Here is a 20,424-nt window from a genome sequence, read left to right as displayed (position 1 = left end):
CGGTCTTCAGGGCAACGGGCAGGGCATTCCAATATTTAGGGCCAAGATGGGAGAAAGATCTTCCACCCATCTTCACTAGCTTAAATCTGGGAATGACATAATCGCAGTTGGCCGATGATCTCAAAGTACGACAGGGCCTGTAGGGTTGGACTAGACTTTGAAGATACAGTGGGGCAGAACCCTGTTTGATTTTAAAAAGATAGCACAAGGCTTTGAATTTAATTCGACTCGAGATCTTGAGCCAATGGAGATCGCGAAGAGCCTGCACAGCCGAACACCTCCTCGGGATATTACAAAGGAGACGAGCTGATGAATTTTGTACGACCTGTAGTTTGTTTACAGTCACGGCATCTGCACCAAGATAGAGGACATTGCCGTAGTCCAGGCGAGATGTTACTAGCGCCTGGACTACGGTTCTCCTGGAAGCATGAGGCAACATCCAGAGAATTTTTTGGAGCCATCTTAGGATAGTAAAACAGGTGGCCGCCACCTTGGTGGCTTGTTGCCTCATAGACAATCTGTCATCTATGAGAAAACCCAGGTTACGTACCACCTGGACTGGTAGAGGGGTAGGGCCCATAGTGTTGGGCCAGTGTTGAGGGCCCCAAAGATCCTTCTGCTTCCCCAAGATGATAATCTCGGTTTTGTCACCGTTAAGCTTGAGGAGATGCTTCTGCATCCACTCAGCCACAAGTGACAAACCGATTTTCAGACCAGACACGTTGTTATCTTCAGCGCTGGAGAGGGAAAAAACGATTTGCGTGTCATCGGCGTATGAAAAAATAGTCAGCCCGGCTTCCTCTGCGATGATAGCGAGAGGTTTGATGTAAATATTGAATAGCAGCGGGCTGAGAATAGACCCCTGAGGGACACCATACGCCGATGGACAAATCGTAGATGCAGCTTTCTGAGAGAAAACTTGGAATGTGCGCTCACTTAAAAAGGAGGCAAACCAGGCATGTGCAGGGCCAGCTATTCCAAGGGAACGGAGAGAGTTTAGTAAGATGGAATGGGACAAGGTATCGAACGCTGCGCTCAGATCCAAAAGGATGAGAGCAGAAGTTTCACCGCGATCGATACCGTGCCGAAGTCTCTCCGTCACCCCTAGTAGTGCAGTCTCAGTAGAGTAGTTAGCCCGAAAACCGGACTGAGACGGATGTAAAAAGCCCTGATTTTCAATAAAAAGAGTAAGCTGCATGTTGACATGCCTCTCCAGTATCTTTGAGAAGATAGGCAACAAAGAAATCGGTCTGAAATTGGAAAGATTTGATGTGTCCGCACCAGACTTTTTCAGAAGTGGGACCACCATCGCATGCTTCCAGTCCTGTGGCACACTAGACTCACTCAAGGAAGTGTTAAGGAGTCTCATAAGAGGGCGCCGACACTCAAGATCGAGCAACTTTAAAATTTTTGCAGGCACCGGGTCACGCGGTGAGCCAGATCTTACACTGTTCAGGCAGGCAAGAAACGAGTCATCATCAAATAGAAGCCAGTTGGTTATCATTACCCTCGAGGACAAAGGTGCAGTCATAGTCGCACACCCCAGTTGGAACTGACTTGCTGTGTTGGAGGCACTCATGGAGTTGTTAATACGCTCAACTTTGGTGATAAAAAATTCCGCAATGGAATTACATTGGGCTTCTTCCAAGACAGGGGGAGTCGGTAGAGTGTCAGCACCAGTCAGTTTTTGAACCACTACAAATAGAGTGCGAGGGCAATTCTGAGCTTGTGACACTATATTTGACGTGTACGTAGCTCTTGCCTCTTTACACCTAGAATGATATCCCTTCAATGCTTCTTTATAAGCGGTCTTCCGAGAAGCAGAGTAAGTGCGCCTCCATTTCCTTTCCAAGGCTTTACAGTTAGTTCTCTGGACCTTTAAATCAGGCGAGAACCATGGGGCCGGGCATCGGTGGAGTTTAGAAAGTCTCGGAGTAGAGGGAAGCACGATGTTTACAGCATTCGTGAGCCAGGATGTAACTGCCGAGTTCAATTCTTTGAGAGGGGCTTCGTCATTCAGGGGGCGAGTATCAAAAAGATACTGGTTAAACTTCGAAATATCTAGTTTACCCCATCTATGGACTAGTTCGCCCTTGCCCTGTCTATTCAAAATAGGCAGTTTGATGTCAGATAGGGCGAAATGGACAGCAAAATGATCAGACCAATCCAAGGGACGAGCACTCTGAGAGCAGTCAAAGGAAAGATTGGAAAGGATTGGATCCAATTGATGCCCTGCAGAGTGAGTGGGGCCCGAGTTACACAACATCAGGCTCAATACCTCTAAATCACTTAAGAAACTCTTACTGATGGCGCACGAAGTGTCATCAAGATGCAGATTTAAATCGCCAAGAATGGTAAAGTTTGAGGCTTTAAGAAGTAGAGGGCCTCTAGAGTTGGTAAGCACGGATATCCAGGTGTGAGCATTGCCGGGAGGGCGGTATATTAAAAGGCCAGATAAAGTAAATTGAGGATTAATCGCAAGTTTAAAAAGCGCAGCCTCACTACCAGGAAGAGGAAAAGCTTCAAGTTTGCAAAAATAGCAAGACTTGAAGATTATTGCAATGCCTCCTCCTTTTCCAGAATCTCTGTCCTGTCTCAATATGACATAATTGTTAGGGACAGCACACGCATTATCCGGGCTGGAGCTACCATGAGGCCAAGTTTCCGTTAGGAACAGGGCGTCAGGCTCCTCAGAAATCAAAAAATCAAAAATATTTGATTTATGTTTGGGTAGGGACCGGCAATTAATGGTCCAGAACTGGAGGATGGAGTGTTTAGCGGGAGATATCTTTGTCCTTCTACGACCACGCGTGCGAACCGGTTTCATGGCCTTACAAGTAGACATTTTACCAGTACGAAATTTACAACCTCCACAGTGAAAATTATGAATCGGTAAAGAACAACGAGAACAGGATAAGTAAGAAGGAGGGCATAGTGATCGTAAAGACTCACCCGTATAAGATATCATAGGTACAGCCTGAAGTGCTGATGTAGGCATAGCTGTAAATCAAAGTCCCAAGCCCAGTCTGGCCCGGTCTGACGCGGACGGGCGCAGACGGGCAGGACTCTGGCACGACTCAGGCTAAGCGAGAGGCGATCGCGCTGCGCGATCCCGCTGCGCTGGGCAGGGAGCTTTAGCTTTGTAAAGCGCACTACATACCCGCGAGGGTCTCAAGGTGCTGGGGGGGCTACTGATCGATCAGCCAGGTCTTGAGTATCCTCCTGAAGGTCAGTCATAGGCTCAGTGTACAAAAGAACACAACCCAACAAACTAACCAGAATAGTGTCACAAATTATGAATTGGTGACCATTTTCTGTAGGTCTTAATATTTCAGCATATTTACTGATGCTTTATTAGTGATATGTTTGGCACTAATGCCTAAAACTTGGACTTACTTTCCTAGAAGGTGTAGGTTTGGAACCACCATCAGCATGACCTTGAACCAGGCGGGAAACATCCTTTACAACGCAACTTTTACAACGCACTACCATTACGACGCAACTGTTACAACGCAAGTCATTACAATGACTTGCGCTGGAGGGCGCTCTAGGATAGGGAATAGTTTAATTACTATCCAACACCTTCCCTACTATCCACGGGGACTGGAGTTGGAATAGTAAATTAAACTATTCACTATCCAGCGTCCCCCAACGCAAGTCGTTGTAACGACTTGCGTTGTAAAAGTTGCGTCGTAATGGCATGCGTTGTAAAAGCATACGTTGTAATGTCATACATCCAACCAGGCAGCACCAGTATTGGCCAAAAGTGATACTGTGTGGCCATTCACCTCACCATTTACATATGGGACACTCTGGTGTACTACTACAATGCCCACCCCTGCCCGGGGGAGGCGTCTCCGAGCACTACGTAAAGTGACCGACTTGGTCTTATTCCATAAATAAAGTTAATCCAAGCAGCGTGGCTTTCTTTAATTCTTCATCGATTTATTAAACACATTCATGTTTCATGGTTTAATTTAAAGCTGTTGTTGCAAAGAGGGTAACATAATTATAGCCAATCCCGATGCATTTCGGGCTCTGCCCTTCCTCAGGGGATGACTCTAAAAACAAAGAGAATGAAAGAATCGTAGTACCAATATGAAATTGACCATCATGCTGTTATTCATAAGTGCGTGGACTAATGATCGGTGCTAGAAAAAAGTACTGCGTACGTGGTGACATCGTGAAATTAAAATGGGAGTCCCAGGGTTCCCAAGAGAAAAATTATACAGGCTACTTGGCGGAAGGATTGAACCCTCCGTGTAAAGGACCGTGCAGACCCAGTGACAAGGTTTACCTACATGAAACCCGCAATTGGCGTGCGTAAAGTAAATCACTGAAAAATAAACGTGGACTGTGGTAGACGAGCCTGTCCACACAGCCACAAACTGGATCGGTGCTCATGCAGTTAAAAACAGTGCAAAAACGGCTGCATTCCGCTCATGAGGTACTCACGTTACACCAAACAGTGCCAGGGCTCCGAGGAGTTCCAACGTGCAATGGAGAAATCGAGGTGTTCAAGTAAAAAAAAACAAAAAAGCCAGACAGTGATTTTCTCGGAGCACACAACAGAACTTTACCTGCATTACCTTGGGGAACACCCATCTGACTGTGCGAGTTCCATCATTTATTAGTCTACACTCTGGTGTACCTCTGAGGCTGCAGAAAGCATTCAATCCTTCTTCCCACTTACACTATCTCTACCTCCCACACTTATCACAACTAAGTGAAAGCATTTGGGATTAGTGTGAATCACTGAGCATTCACTGTTGTAATTCAACCAGTGTTGTCATCCTGAAAATAGACGATAGACTATTCAATGTTGTTTTCTTCTCTGAAAAGCAGTACAGCATGAATGTTTTAAAGAGAGTAAATCTTCTTTTATAATGTACTACTCACCTGTGAGAGTCTCAAGGCATGGGGGGAGGGGGTAAGCAGTTCCGTTCAGTCGAAGAGCCAGGTCTTGTGAGTCTTCCGGAAGATGTTCATGGAGGAGGCCCATTTGATTTTGAGCGGGACCTCATTCCAGGTCTTGGCTGCAATGAAGGAGAAGGTACTTCCACCTGTTCTTGTTCTGTTGATGCACGGGATTTCGGCGAGGTGGGTGGATCGTAGGTTTCTCTTGGATACGTGGAGGGAGATTCTCTTGTTGAGGTATAGGGGTCCAGTGTTGTGGATGCATTTGTAGGTGTGGGTGAGTATCTTGAAAGTGACTCTCTTCTCAGTGGGGAGCCAGTGGAGGTTCCGTAGGTGTTGGGTGGTGTGCTCGTGTCAAGGAATGTCGAGGACGAGTCTGGCTGCAGTGTTCTGTATGGTCTGGAGCTTGCGGATCAGAGACTTGTTGATCCCGGCGTAGAGGGCGTTTCCGTAGTCCAGTCTGCTGGTGATGAGCGCATGGGTGACGGCCTTTCTAGATTTGTGGGATCCACTTGAAGGTCTTCCGGGAGGATTCAGATGGTGTTGAAGCAGCTGGAGTTGACGGCGTTGACCTGTCGAGTCATGGATAGGGAGGAGTTGAGTACCACGCTGAGGTTTTGGGTGTGGTTCGTGGGTGTGGGGGGCTGCAGAGGGTAGTAGGCCACCAGGTGTTGTCCCATGCCGAGGGGGAGGGTCAGAGGATGAGAACTTCTGTCTTCTTCGAGTTAAACTTCAGGCAGTTTCTGCTCATCTAGGATGCAACGTCCTTAATTTCTTCCTGAAAGCTGAGTCTGGTGGTGATTGGGTCTTTGGTGAGGGAGAGGATGAGTTGGGTGTCGTCGGCGTAGGATATTATGCTAAGTCGGTTCCGTCTGACAATGGCAGCGAGGGGGGCTAGGTAGATGTGGAAGAGCTTGGGGCTGAGCGACGATCCTTGGAGCACTCTGCAGTTGATTTCCATGGGTTCAGAGAGGAAGCGTGGTAGTTTGATTCTTTGGGTTTTGCCGGTGAGGAACACGTGGATCCAGTCGAGGGTGGTTCCTTGTATGCCGGCGTCGTGGAGTCTGGCGTTGAGTGTGCAATGGGAGATGGTTTTGAACGCTGCAGAGAGGTCCAGTAGGATCAGGGCTGCGGCGTGTCTTTGGTCGAGGATGTCGTCTGTGGCGGCGAGTAAGGCGGTTTCGGTGCTCTGGTTGCTGCAGAATCCAGATTGGGAGGGGTTGAGGATGGAGTTTTCTTCGATGAATTTGTGTAGTTGGGTATTGACGGTCTTCTCCGTGACTTTGGCCTTGAAGGGGAGGAGGGAGATGAGTCTGTAGTTCTTAAGGTCAGTGCGGTGTGCTGAGGGCTTCTTGAGCAGGGGTCTGACTTCTGCGCATTTCCAGTCGTCGGGGAAGATGCCGGTCTTGAAGTTAATGTTGATGGTATGTTGTAGTTCGAGGGCGATGGCGGTGGTGGCTCTTTGGAAAATGTGCTGGGGGCAGGGGTCCATGGGGGCCCCTGAGTAGATGCCTCTCATAGTTGAGGTGGTGTCTTCAGTGGTGACTGGGGTCCAGGAGGATATAGTATGCTGGATGTTGTTGCTGGAGCTGGAAGTGGATTCGGAGTTGGGTGTCTGGTCGTTGAAGTTGTCATAGATGTCAGGGTTTGCTCTGCAAATAAGGGTCCACCTCCTGATGTCACCACCACCCTGAATATGTTACACAAGCAGGGATAAGAACCTGAAACAACAAAAGAACAGAAAAAATATAAACAAAGCCCAGAGGTATGTCTATACTCATGAATTCTCGCTAAGCCCTGTATACCTGATAGGGGGTTGTAGCAAAACTATCTGCATTTAGCAAGCAGTACTTCAGTCTGTATGCTCCTGTAAAGAAAACACCACATGAATAGCCTTGACTCATAATAAACATATGCCAACAGAAAACAGTATTTGGTGCAAGCAGCGTACCATACTATAAGGAGGGTCTTTGCCATAATGTGGTTTCTAGGTTCTTTACAAAAAAGGATATGAAGTATGTCCCTGATCTTCCCAATACTGAATGAAGAAAGAGTCTTAGCAAGTTGAAGGACGACCACTGTCCCGAAAGCACTCTACTAAGAACTAAAGAAGAAGCAAATATAAATGCTGTTTCATAGGGAAAAAAAAAAAATGAACGGCAGCGTGTGGCTGTGACCAACATTGTACTCCACTCAATAGATGTCTAGTTGGAATTTACTATCACGAAACAGTAGCACGTGGTTGTGACCACCACCGCGCTCCGCTCTCATAATTCCCAAAGAAGAAACTGATAAATAACCGGCAGCGTGTGGTTGCGTCCACCACTAACGCTCCGGTAATTTAAATGCCCAGAAACGCCTTAAGTGAACATGGTAGCATGTAGCTATAAACTACCACGCTCCACTGTTCCCGATTCGTGAGATAATCAATATGCACCCAAACGGTAACACGAGGCTGCGACCACTTCTGTGCTTCGCTCAGTGCACCCAAAATAAAGAAGAAAAATGGCAGCGTGAGCCGATCAAATACTCCGCGCCCCGCTGGAATTGCAAAGCAGGTTCAGCCTCTGGTAACTCTGGGGGGGGGGCTCCCCTCCGCGCTTTGACCTTGAAGCAACTTTTACCAGCAACAAACAAGTTGTGTGTCTTCATCCACGGCCAACCAGCAAGATTCCCAACGGTGGACTCCTCACCCAGGAAACTAAACGTCCAACCTCGACTAAACAGGAGGTTCAGAATTACATGCACCGGCCAAACGCGCAGGTCCGTAATATACTTCCTCATGATAGAGGATCATGGGAAACGTAGTTCTAGGTGTTAGGCAGGCGCCTTACGATAGATCCTGACAATAGAGTGCCTTCATTTTCAGATGTAAGTAGGAACTGAACTTGTCGCAGAAGTCCTGGGAAGGGGTGATGTCAGTGGCTTCGCTGGGGGGCTTGGTGAATTCCTGGATGATGCTGAAGAGTTGCTTGGAGTTGCCGGCGTTGGAGAGGATCTTGTTTTGGATGAAGGTCTTTTTGGTGGATCTGTTACTTTGGTGGTATTCCGTCATGGTGTTTTTGTAGGTGGTGTGGTCTTCTTACATTTTGGTATTTCTCTAGTTCTTCTCAAGACGTCAGCAGATGCGTCTGGATTCTTGGAGGCCGGCATTGAACCAGGTGCCTTTCCTGGGGCATTGTCTGTCGGGGTTGCGTAGTGGGGCAAACTTGTCTGCACAACTGGAGATCCATTAATGGAGCACTTTGCGTGGCTAGGTTGGCATTGGTCGATGAGGTTGGGGTGTCGTGGTTGAGGGTGGAGTTGAGTTGTTCCTCAGTGACTTTGCTCTTCGTGGGGGGCGCGGTGCAGCTTTGGGCGTGTGGGTTTGTCGACGTGGAAGTGTATGCAGTGGTGGTCTGTCCACTGGGGTTGCATGGCGTGGATGAAATGGATGTTGTTACCTCCTGTAAAGATGGGGTCGAGGGTGTGTCCTGCCTTATGGGTGGGTGTGGAGATGAGCTGTTTCAGTCCGATGTTGGCGAGGTTGTCCAGAAGGGCGGTAGAGTTGGGGTCGCTGGCATTGTCAAGTGGAAGTTCAGGTTCCGATGAGCACGTAGTCCATGGAGGTGATGGAATGGGGTGTGATGAGGACAGCGATGGTAGTGGCGAACGAAGTGTGAGGTCATGGGATATGTCGGTGAGGGTGCTGCAGAGTGAGGTTCTGGGGCTGGTCTGAATATGGAAGTGGAGGTGTTCGGTGGTGAGAAAGGAGTTCTTCGTGGTGGAGGTGAAGAGTCAGAGGGAGCTCTTATATACAACGGTGAGTCCTCATCCTGGGCGGTTTGGGTGGTCCTCTCTCTGGATCTTAATTCTTTCAGGGATGGCGGTGGCGATGTTGGGCGTGGAGGAGGCGTTGGTCCAGATTTTGATAAAGAAGGTGACATCTGGCGAGAGGGTGTTGAGGAGGTCCCAGATCTCTACGGCATGTTTGTGCAGAGAGCGCACATTTAGGAGGATGCACTTCAGGGCTTTGGTGTTGTTGTCATTGGGTGCGGGGGCCGTGGGAGGGCTGTCAGTGGTGAAGGTTTGGCGGCAGTGATGGCAGCAGAACTGGCCGTGGGTGGTATTTGGTATTGATTGCTAGCAGTTGTTGTTCCTTCTGGGTTTGAGTCCGAGGAGGGCAGTGGAGTTGTAGCAGTGGGAAGTTGCAGATCCAGGGTTCCTGGCACTGGCCACGGTCGGGTCACAGACGGGTACAAACGGCTTGCCTTTGGCGCACCCGCTGCGAGCGGCCGCACAGTGGCCACCATTAAGGAAGGAAGGGAAGTGTGGGAACCAGCAGGGGGGAGGGGCCGCGGGGGCAGCAGCGGTGCGAAGGGCACGGAGAGCAAACGGGCACAGGAGATAGAAAAAGCGGCTAAAACGGCTAAATTAACACACAGTCACAGACAAGTTAGGCACAATAAAAGTACATTGAAGAGGCTAGAAGGAAGACAGAAAAACGGGCACAGAAAGACAGAAAAATGGCACAAACACAGAGACAGACAACAGCGGCCAGCAGAAGAGCAAGGCTCTTCCATTGGACCCTCACAGATATAACTTCAATCAAACTTATCAACCCCAATGTAAGGAGATTACACATATACTGTAATCACTCAGCTAAAATACCACCAAACCCAAGAGTGTAGCTTCTGGTGGTATTTTAGCTGAGTGATTCCAGTATATGTGTAATCTCCGTACTGGACAGTTATAAGTGGCATTTGTCATTCTGTGGGAAGGCATCCATCCTCGCACAAGTAAACACAAACAGACATACAGAGATGCACACAAACACATAGAGACACCAGGTGGAGTACATACATTTATCAATAGAGGAGTCATTATATTGAATTGTTTGAGATGTTTGAGAAGTGAGAAGGCTGATAAACTTTCCAATGATGCAGAATATATTGAATCTTCAGATATTTGTACACTCATCAAAGAATGACTGAATGCGTGACTGAATGCATCGACAAATGGGGCTATGCTATGCTGGTAGCTGGAAACTCAAATAGTTTGAAAGCAAAACATGTGGTGGAAATTTTTATCTGTGAGGTAAGGTATCTACATCTTATTGCAGAATCTTGAGGACAAGTGAGATCAGGTTACCAAAAAGGTAGGGCAACAGAGAGGTACAACCGCATCTCAAGTGATGCAACATCATTCAAAACAGGGTCATATACTATATATGGGTATGATGAAGTTTGAGATTACAAGACTTTATATAGCAAGCGATTACCCTGAAGGGTAAATTGGTTGCTTATGTGGGAGCTGAATATCAGTAATCCCCTGAACCCAAAACTTGATCACCCCTCTTATTACCTAATTAATTTGTCTCCAGTTGATTTTGCAGTTAGAGACCAAACGCCTCATCAGGAAAACACAATTTAGCAGAGTTAAATAGAATAAACTATTGGAAGCATAGAGGACTGAGTTCTAGATCACAAATAGGGCAAATATTGAATTTATTATAGTAAAGTCATGAGATACAGGGAAAAATATATAAACTGCCATGAAGGCCCATTTGCAAAAGTAAAGATAGATGCAAAATCATAAAACGTATTAATCCCTAGTGAGGCCAAATTTAAGTACATTTCTAAGTGGTAGACTCATAAAGAAAACTGACAACATCACAATAGCAAGTTTTAAAAGCAAAAGAGAAGGATGGCAAGAACCCCAATGAAAATAATGAGCAAAATCCCCCGGGAAAAACAGAAACCCAAAGGTTTTATATGCAAATCACACAACATAGTAATATATTATGCAAATTTAGCATGGTATTATCATAGTTAGGGTCGCACAGGCAAAACAGAAACAGCAATATAACTTTAGTACTAACCCATTTCTTTCTGCTTGCTTCCTCCACAAGTGTACTCTGTAAAGTAAAAGTAAAATTAACAATGTCTTAAACAATGGCTCATAAAATTAGCAGAACTACACTAACACTTCCAGTGGAAGTCCTTGAAAATTATACTTTTTCAAGGACACTTTCAGCACACGATGAAAGCTTCATTCACAATACACACTTTCTGACCTTGGCATATATTGCTAATATGATGACGTCATTCACTTGTTGCTCCTCAGAAACAAAGGGAGAGATGATTTTCAGTGGAGGGGAGAATAAGCAGGCACAAGCTGTGTAGCACTCTAGAAACTACATCGATTTTACAAATAATGGCATATCAGACAAAAATGTGGTATAACTATTCATAGCTTTATTCACACTTCTAATTAGCATGGAAACTCGTTCCAAGTACAACATCATAAGTTCACTGTTTACAACTCCATACATAGCTTAAAACACAAATTATGAATAATAATGTTCATGTATGGGGTGCAGCACTAGGTACTAGCGAGATGTGAGAATAAGACCAATACACTGAAGGTCACCAGAGTGATACACCCCAACTCAGCTGAATGCATAAAAGAGACAGGCTGAGACTGGCACATGGACTGCAGATATGATGAGGGAAAATATGTTGGAATGGTGTACTATGTGAAGCACAGTGCATGAGAGTGGTGGGTGGGAGAAAACTCGAGAAACGTGACCGATATCGTCATTTGATCTCTTTTATTATGCTTTTTGTTGGTTTCCAATGTTATTTGACAACCTATGTCAATTTAAAAATAAAATATAGTCAAAAATATATATATATTTCACTTGATATTGAAGGATGGCTTAAGGATTGTGGGTGGAGACTGCGTTGAAGCTGGAAACAGGAAGCTGGAGCAGGTGCAGGCAGCCATAGCTGTAGCCACGCCACGCCGAGACAGAGAGGACCGGACCGCAACCTCTGCCCTCTTACTCTTTCACGCCTGATCTGACCATACCAGACCTTGCTGACCAGACCCTGCCTCTCTCAATTCCACCAGCGGGGTATGCATATGGTTTGGTGGCCGGCGGCTGTAGAGAGTGGTATTTAATTGTTATATGTGTGTACCTTTAAAAAGTGGTAATAAGAATGTTATGTTTACAGGATTCTGTAATCTAAAATGTTTAGTGCATATTTCATTCTGTGCCTGACTGCTACTGGATCTATTGTGGGTCTCTGCTGTGGAAATACACCTTTCAGCTCTACTTCACAATACTTGAAGACTTTGCTGCATAATTTCTTGGAAGGACTTTCTACATTTATTGACGACAGTTTTATTTGTCTGAAGACCCACCGACCTATTGGATTTTGTTACGTCTAATTCAACTTTTCTACTTATTTACAAAGGATTACTCTCCAGCACTTCTAAAGGCATTTTGCTCAAGGTACCACCGTTTCAAGAAGTTACAATAGTTTTTTTTTTAATTTACTTTGGATTTGTTTTTACGTCTTTTTGACTACGATCTATCCGAATAGATATCTACGTCTGGTGCTGACTTTGGATTTCTACTGAGAGGTACTTTTATATGTACAGAGTTGCCGTGCTTTAGTCTGTGCATGGAAGAGTGTTTGGATACATCCAATTTGTTTGCTGAGCATTAGAGTTGGTGTTTACCTTTGAAGCTGCATCCCACCGTTACTCTATTGCTTTCCTTTGAAAGTGCCTTCATTCCTGGGCTCGCGTTCCCTCCTCCATCTCCATAGCTCAACTTTTGTCCTGACGTCATCCTGGTTTCTTCAACAGCAATTCATAATGCCACTGGATCATCCACTTGAAGACGCTTCACACGCAATTGTGTCATCGAGTCAGTCACGTTGTGGTGGCCATTTTTTTCTTGACGTTTTCTTCCGTAATAAATAAACACAAACTGGGAACTTTTGCTGACAAGGATTTCATCGCTGTTCATCTTCCGTAATAAGCACACAAAGTGGAAATTTCTGCGATTCATTTCTTCTACTCTTCAGCACAATTTACCGCAAGATGTTAGTTGGTGCTTGTCTTCCGTGATTAGCACACGTATTTGGATCTGCTGCTGTTGATCCCCCATATCATTCAGCTTGGTGACAATATATCTTTTTTTTCTGGTTTTCATTTTACTGTACATCTTGTTCCTTAATCATTTTACTTGTGGTTTGTTTCTCACATCACTACATTACTTAATTGTGATTACTGCTACTTACATTATGTCTTCCTCATCTAACAACGTGATGAAACCACCACCCTTTTTACAAAACCAGGGTAAACCTCTCACGCCTTGGCACAAATGGTATAGAATTTTTGACAATTATTTAGAAGCAATTGATGCTACTAAATATTCAGCATCAAGGAAAAGAGCACATTTGTTCAACCATTTAGGTAGCGCAGGTCAAGATGTTTTTGATAATTTGCCTGTCATTTCAGTCATTGTAGTGTAGTTCCTATTATCCCAATAGGCTCTGCGCATTGGAATAATATCTTCAATAGTATAGATCTAGGGCAGAGGTTAACTAGGTCTTCTACTGACGATGTTAGACTTAAAGTTTTTGGTTTTGCCAGCTAGCTCAGAGTTCACTAGAAACTTTCTCGAATAGACAAGGAGGAGTTTAACTTCCCTGGATAGACAAGAAGGGATTTAGTTTCTGACAACCATAGAACATGACAACTTTGCTCTCCCCCAATCAAGAGTGTATCTCTAGAGTCGTGTGAAAACAAAAGACAACTTATTTTACTCAGTCAGTACGTGCATTCTTAGTTTCACCAGTTTGTAGAGAAAAGGAAGAGACGGGCGTGTTCAATAAAAGATGTTATTTATTGATCAGTCTCTTTTCTCGTACAAGAGAAATGAATCGATATTATTGCGATACTTATGGTTAAGTAAAGTGCATACAATAAAAGCAGAAGTATAAAATAATACTGCAGAAGCATTGATATGGTTTCTAAGCCATATGATAGTTAAAATTGATAAAATAGATACATACATATATACATTTGACTAACCGTACTCAACTGGTGCTTCTAACCACGCCTACCCCAGTGTACCTGACCTAAGCCTAATACGTGGGCGGGAGTAGATAAGTAGCAGTTTCAGTTAAGTTTGTTTTGCCAAGTGACTGACTCAAGAATTCTCTGCAAGGGGTTGTTCAGTTCTGTACCTGAGATCTAGAATGGTTGAGGGCTGGTATCTCTCGTCTCTGGTCTTGATATTCCAGCTGCCTGCGAGGGCTGCTTGGAAGCGCCGGAGCTGGATTTCTCGGCAGTAGAAAAGCAGCGTCTCGTTCTCAGCGCGTCAGGAAGGCGGGGCAGCGCGTGTGGGCTTCGCTCTCTGCTGGGCTCCTCAGCGCGTCTCGCTGCTCCGATCTCGTCACCACCGCGTGTGTTTGCTTAAGGCAATGTCGGTAATATTTATACCTGTATGATGTCGAGATTGACGTAAGGATGGACATGGATACGTCAATAAGGATGTCATACGAACGGGCTTGTTCGCACATTCTTTTGCTGAAGTTCTCGGTGAAATCAAAACAATGGCCGCAGGGATTTTCCCAGGTTGTCATAGGTTTGATTTGTTTTTAGAACTCCGTATGCCTTATCAGGGGCTGGAGGAATAGTGCTTGTCTAATTAGATGGCATGCGTTATTACCTAATCAGATAACACGTTTCTGTGCCGTGGTGTGGCTTAATCAGATAACGGTTTTGCACCGTGGGTCGGCTGCTAGTTAAGTATTAACCAGAACAGGGCCGGGAATAGGGGAATCGATACAGAACCTATAGGAATACATCACACCCACTCCACGCTGACTATGTCCATATTTACAAGATCTAGGCATAGCAAATACACTAGTAGAGCATGTGTATACCGTACCACCCCAAAATACATCCATATGCATTTTGAAACATGAAATATACGAAGCTATATATATACACATTATATGCACTCAAGCAGAATATAAATGCTAAATATCACGCATATTCATACATCATAACTAATAAAATATGAAGATTACACATGAAATGGCTCTTAAGACAGAAGAAAAAAAATGCGAGACCATTTCATCACAAAATAAAATATTTATGAACAGGCTAGAGGGCAGCTAATGATTCTAAAGTTCCTAAAATAGAAATATAGTTCTCTAAGAATAGTCTCTACTTTAAGCAGAAGATGAGTGTCCCGAAAAATTGTAAATAATTTTTGGGGCCGCTGAAAAATAATGTTCCGCTGTCCGTAAACTGGAGAAAATTGTTCATGATACTTTATTATCAAAGTTGAAGGCCAAATTCATGGTGTTGGGAACGCCGTGTGCTAGCCTGCTCAAAAGCCATTATTTCTGCTCTGGTGAGAACATCATATCATTTAGACTCTCGAAAAAGCTGTCAACAGCTTCCTGTGAAAGTTCCATTAACTCGGAAAAAGATGTTACCATGCATTCGTGAGCATGATTGCCTTCATTGATGTTTGGATCAGCATAGCTGACAGAAGGTCGTACCTGATCGATGCTGCTTTCATCTTGAACCTCACTACCCCTTAATCGTAGTGGTGAAGTCTCCACGAATGCCGTCATCAGGATTGGTAGCCGCTGGGGACAGCACAATGCATGAGCCGTGACCGGACCCAACAAAGTTTCTGCATCCATTGGCGCATCCGATTGTAGCGTCAGACAGGTGTCCAACACGCATTCTTCTCCGCATAGCAAGCACCTTAATACAGGTAAAACACAGCTTTGCCACATTGGTCTAAATGAAAGAAACCAAGACATGTTCAAGTCTCTAAGCCGGGACAGTCCAAGGATTTTAGATATCTGGTCCCGGTATCCAATGGCTAGGATTGTTTCTTCCCTTGTCGCAGGTGTTTTGTCTGTGACACGGTTTGCCATAGCGAAATAACAGGATCAAAAATAGGATTCCTGCCACTAGTCCCAAAAGGAGAGGAAGTCCACCAAAGACGGAATGGACAAAGTCTGGAAAAATACCCAGAATGGCTTTAAATGGTGTTAGAGCCCCTGAAAACACTGTCTTAAATACATTTGAGACCCCACTGGTATCAGAAATATTTAAGATTTCGTTCAGGATTTCTGCGAAATGTATGGGGGAATTAGTTGATAACAATGAATGAATCTCTGCCGTTGTCCTTGCAACTTGGAGATCATACGTTTCTTTTGATGACGTGAGCCTGGTCGGCGTCTGAAGGAGCACTGTTTTCATTCTGCTTAAAGTATCAACTCTAATGGAAGAAATTTTCAAATTCGGCCATAACCTTGCCTCCCTGTCTGGCATTGCGCTGGGGAACAATACTCGTTCACAGCACATGACCTTCGCAGTCGTACTTATGAGATAAGCTACTCCGGGCACCAAGCTACAACATCTGCGGTCTACGATTATAATGTAACTCCTGTACGATAGTCTCCTAAAGAGTGGTTCTATTTGTGTCGCAGGTGTGCCTAGCTGGTGACATGAAAGGTTATTTGAGGACCCTTCACAGGCTCCGTGTAAACTAATACCATTACACAGAAGTGTACCGCTTAGTGACATGGCACAATTATTGCCACTAAGAAACACTTTCCGGCCTTTATTACTGACACAAGCATGTGAATAGGGCAAGTTCCATGTTTACTTAATGTACCCTTTACCCACTTTTTCGTACATGCCAGCCTGTATATATTTTTGGCAGTATTGAAACCTGAAAGTAGATATTGGAATATTAATTATTCCATGTATTATCCACTCACTGACAGGTCGTTCTGACATTGTCAATGGTAATCTCTTGAGTTTCTCAATGCTCAGGATTGTATAATCAGCACCCTTCTGTGCCATACTGATTTGTTTATCAGTAAGGTTAAAGATATTGAACAGTGACGTGGTGTTGATTAAACGCCAAGGCACATAGCCTGAACGCAGATTTTGTAACGTCCAGCCAAGTTGTACAATAGAACGCAATTGGGACTGACCGTGTTGTAACAACAGTAAGTCTTGCGATATTATGTCGATTGCTGAAGACACAATGCTGTCCAAAGAGTATATTCTGGAGGACAGAGTCATTAACCCATTGTCCACTACAGAAAGTGATTTTTCCAAATTAATACGGTCAATTTCCCGTATTCTCTCTGATGTTTCAATTTGAGTTATTTTCCAGGCTTCGTTATAAGCTGTATATACAGAGGCTGCTATGAAGCGTTTTTGACGCTGTTTGCGTGGTCCCATAATGAAATCACGCAAGTCAGCACCATCAGTAAGTAAAGTTAGGTGTTGCTTAATTTCTGCCAGTGTGGATGTTTGTAGCCATTGAAGGCAGAGCTTGCCCACACTGTATGTGGTAATTATCCCTGGGTGTTGTCTTTGGGAATATCTAGGGTCTGGCCTGGTCAATTTGAACCCCTGGATTTTGTTCAGGAATCTGTCTTGACAGTTATTAGTATCTGTGGGCGAGATCAACCACTTTTTCCAATCTGGATGTGTTCTGTTTTGGCTTAATATATGGTTTACGTCTATCTCCTCATCTGTCGAGCTATTACTGTTTATCGTTGGCTTTGGAATAGACGGTTTGTTTAAATCTTTGATTTTGGCTAGGCCAAGACAGGTAGTTTGTTGAATAGTGTCATTCAAAAATATCATTTGTTCTGGGATCATGCAGGCTCTAAACAATGATTCTATACCTTGTACTTGCCATTCCTTTGTACCCCAAACACTTTTTACTTCAACATTTTTGTCCCAGTATTCAAAACCAAACGTACTCATTTGTTCAAAAAACGAGTCTGAATATATCAATTTAGTGTTTGTAAGCATGGTTTTTGTACCTGTCTTGTTTGATAATTTGAAATAAAACGTTTCTGCATTACTTGTGTTGAACCCTGAAAAATATGAATATTTGTCATAAAAGGTTCTTGAGCTACCTTTTGGAGGGGTTGCACAGTGTTCCCATTGATTATAATTTAGAACATTTCTAGGTTGTGCAGATTTATGCAGATAATGATTACTATAGTGATTATAGCAGAACATTTTATCATAATTAGATGAACCCTGCAAATAATCATGTTTTGTAAATTTAGCAGACATCACTAGGTCAGACATCATATTATTAATGCTTTCAACGTCCCAATCATCAGCAACTGAGCTTGGTTTTACAAAGTCACTCAATGAGATCTTGATTTGGTGTGGATATTTCAGGATTTCAACCGGACCATAGATTTCATAATCAGTATTGTCCCATGCTACCCCACCGGGTATAGGATTGGCTGTGAAGTTGACTGAAGAAAGTTCTCTTTTCTCGACGTGTGAAGACGTGTGTGGTTTGAGGACCAAGTTGATTTTCTGGCTTGCTGTGTCCATTTTAGCATATTTTCCCTCAATGAAGTGTCCCAAACATAGTACCATGATGAGCCAAAGTATGAGGATAAGTGCACCTAAGGCCACCCAGAATTCAATCCATGGAGAAATCAGATAGGTTTCTTTCAGTTGTTGAAAAAGTTCCTTAGCTTTGTCTTTAAAGGTTTTTGTTGATGTTTTTTCCTTTGATTCACTCAGGTTTTCAGATGAATCGCTGAAGTTGATGAAGTAACCGGATGCCGTTCTGTCTATTGTTCCAATAGTTTCAGGATTGATATTTGCTTTATCCGTGTGTTTTGTTGCAGCAGCATAGTCATTTATTACTTCATTGTAGATTGGTGTGTCTCTGCTAAATGTTTTTATTTGGGTTTGTAGAGGTTTAAGTTCCATAGCATTGTTGCATAGACCTTGTTGTAGTTCTTTTGGCATTTCAAACGTGAGTAGCCTCTTAGATTGAACCTCTGTGTTTGTAGCAAACCTTGGTGTTCTACTACTTATCGGGAGTCCACTTGGCCTACTGTTTGTTATTGGCCACATGATTGTGGTTTAACCAGGTCGATGGATACAACTCGGTTCTCCTTTTTACCAGCAAGGGGCGGTAGTACTACTGATCTTGTCCCGTTGATAGACAAGACAGGAACTGCTTTTCTGTAAGAAGGCCCAAATTCCTTCTTTACCGCGATCTTTTCTCTGACTAGATCCCCGACTTTTGGAATCCAGACAGGTCTTTCTGGGACAGGTGGTTTTTCTTCAGTGGTCGTTGGCTGTTGTTTCAACCTTATGTTGCTCAGGTCTTTCCTTGTTTCGTTTAAGTCCTGTAAAATAGCCAAACGATCTTTGATATCAAAGCTTTTTTCTTTAACCACTGAAGTCTGACTGTCAAGATCTAAGACCATCATTCTAGTTCCAAACAATAGTTCGTACGGACTGAATCCCCTCAGAGAATTTCTTGGCAGGTTATTTAGACTACGTTGGACACTTATTAGATGTTTGACCCACCCAGCTCCCGAACCTAATACCTTCGCTGTTATAGATTGCTTTATGCCTTTGGTTTTTTCTTTACACCATCCCGTTCCCTCAGGTAGGAAGTGAGAAGAGTCCCGCTATGCTATGCTCATTTGGCAATGTTTTTCATACGCTTTAGGGCAAGAAGAAAAAACATTCAGCCAAACGTAGTATGCTTCTAGCGTATATGCCATTATAGACTCGCAAATCTTTTTCTAACAGTCCAGACGTCAGCCGAGTGCTGGGGTCTACATCACAAGTGGAAACTAGTCTTTATATGTTAATTGGACGCTTTAGTTTTTATTGTTGATCAACTCTGGAGTGAAACGCCATGCTAATATACCGTTTCTCTCGCCACTGCGATCTCTATTGCAGTCTGGGCAGTTCTTTACAAAGATGTGATGATGCAGGCTCATACCTGGCCACCAGTACACTGATTGTAATTCTTCCAGAGAATCTTTTTGTTTAAGGTGTCTGAGACCCTTACCCATATGTGCGTCTGCTATTAACAAACCTCTCCTGTCCATGTTTGGAATCACTCTGTCCCCCACTCCAGGGATTCGAGCAAAAGGAACGGAGTTTGCATCGATTATGTATGTTTAATTGAGTGGATAGCTGATCGGTAGTGCTGAGCAGTCGCCTTTTGATGACGTTTTCACCGCCAGCATAGTTTCACCGTCAATGTGTTTTACTGTACGCTTTTTCTTGACTACGGAAGCCGATTCAGTTGCTGCCGTTGTGGCTTTCTCAGCCAATGAATTCCCTCCAACGTGAACGCCATCACGCTGATGACTCACTGAATGTATCACGTGAGTTTTTGGTAGTTCTTTCTGTGAAAGAGCTACTTGTTCCCAAAGCACTTTTTGCTTTATTGTTGCACCTGTGTCATCTTTGTAACCGTTTTGAATCCATTTCTGTAAATCGTTATTGTATGATTTGACGCAGTAATACGAATCGCACACAATAAGTGTCGGGAATTCGCGATCGGCATTATCTAGCGCCATTTTTAACGCTATTATTTCAGTTTGTTGTTCTGAATTATTTTCCACTGAGTGTGTTTTTGTAAGTAGAGGTCTTAATTTACCTCCGCGCCACACTTCTTTTACAATTTCGCATGTGGCCTTGTAAGCCAGCTCTCCCCAAACTGAGGGTTGAGCATGCCCGTCTGTATGTATTACACAGGCGTGCTGTCGTAAAGGCAGAATGTCGATTGGCAGAGGGTATTTTATTTCATATTCTAGATATTTTAATTCCTTTAATTCTGGATCAAAGCAGTATTTTACTTTGTCCGTTGCAATTGAATTCACCCATTGT

The sequence above is a fragment of the Lissotriton helveticus genome, chromosome 1_2 (assembly GCF_964261635.1).
Source record: "Lissotriton helveticus chromosome 1_2, aLisHel1.1, whole genome shotgun sequence".
Taxonomy (NCBI): domain Eukaryota; kingdom Metazoa; phylum Chordata; class Amphibia; order Caudata; family Salamandridae; genus Lissotriton; species Lissotriton helveticus.
The sequence above is the reverse complement of the archived record's forward strand: the minus strand, read 5'-3'. Positions refer to the sequence as shown.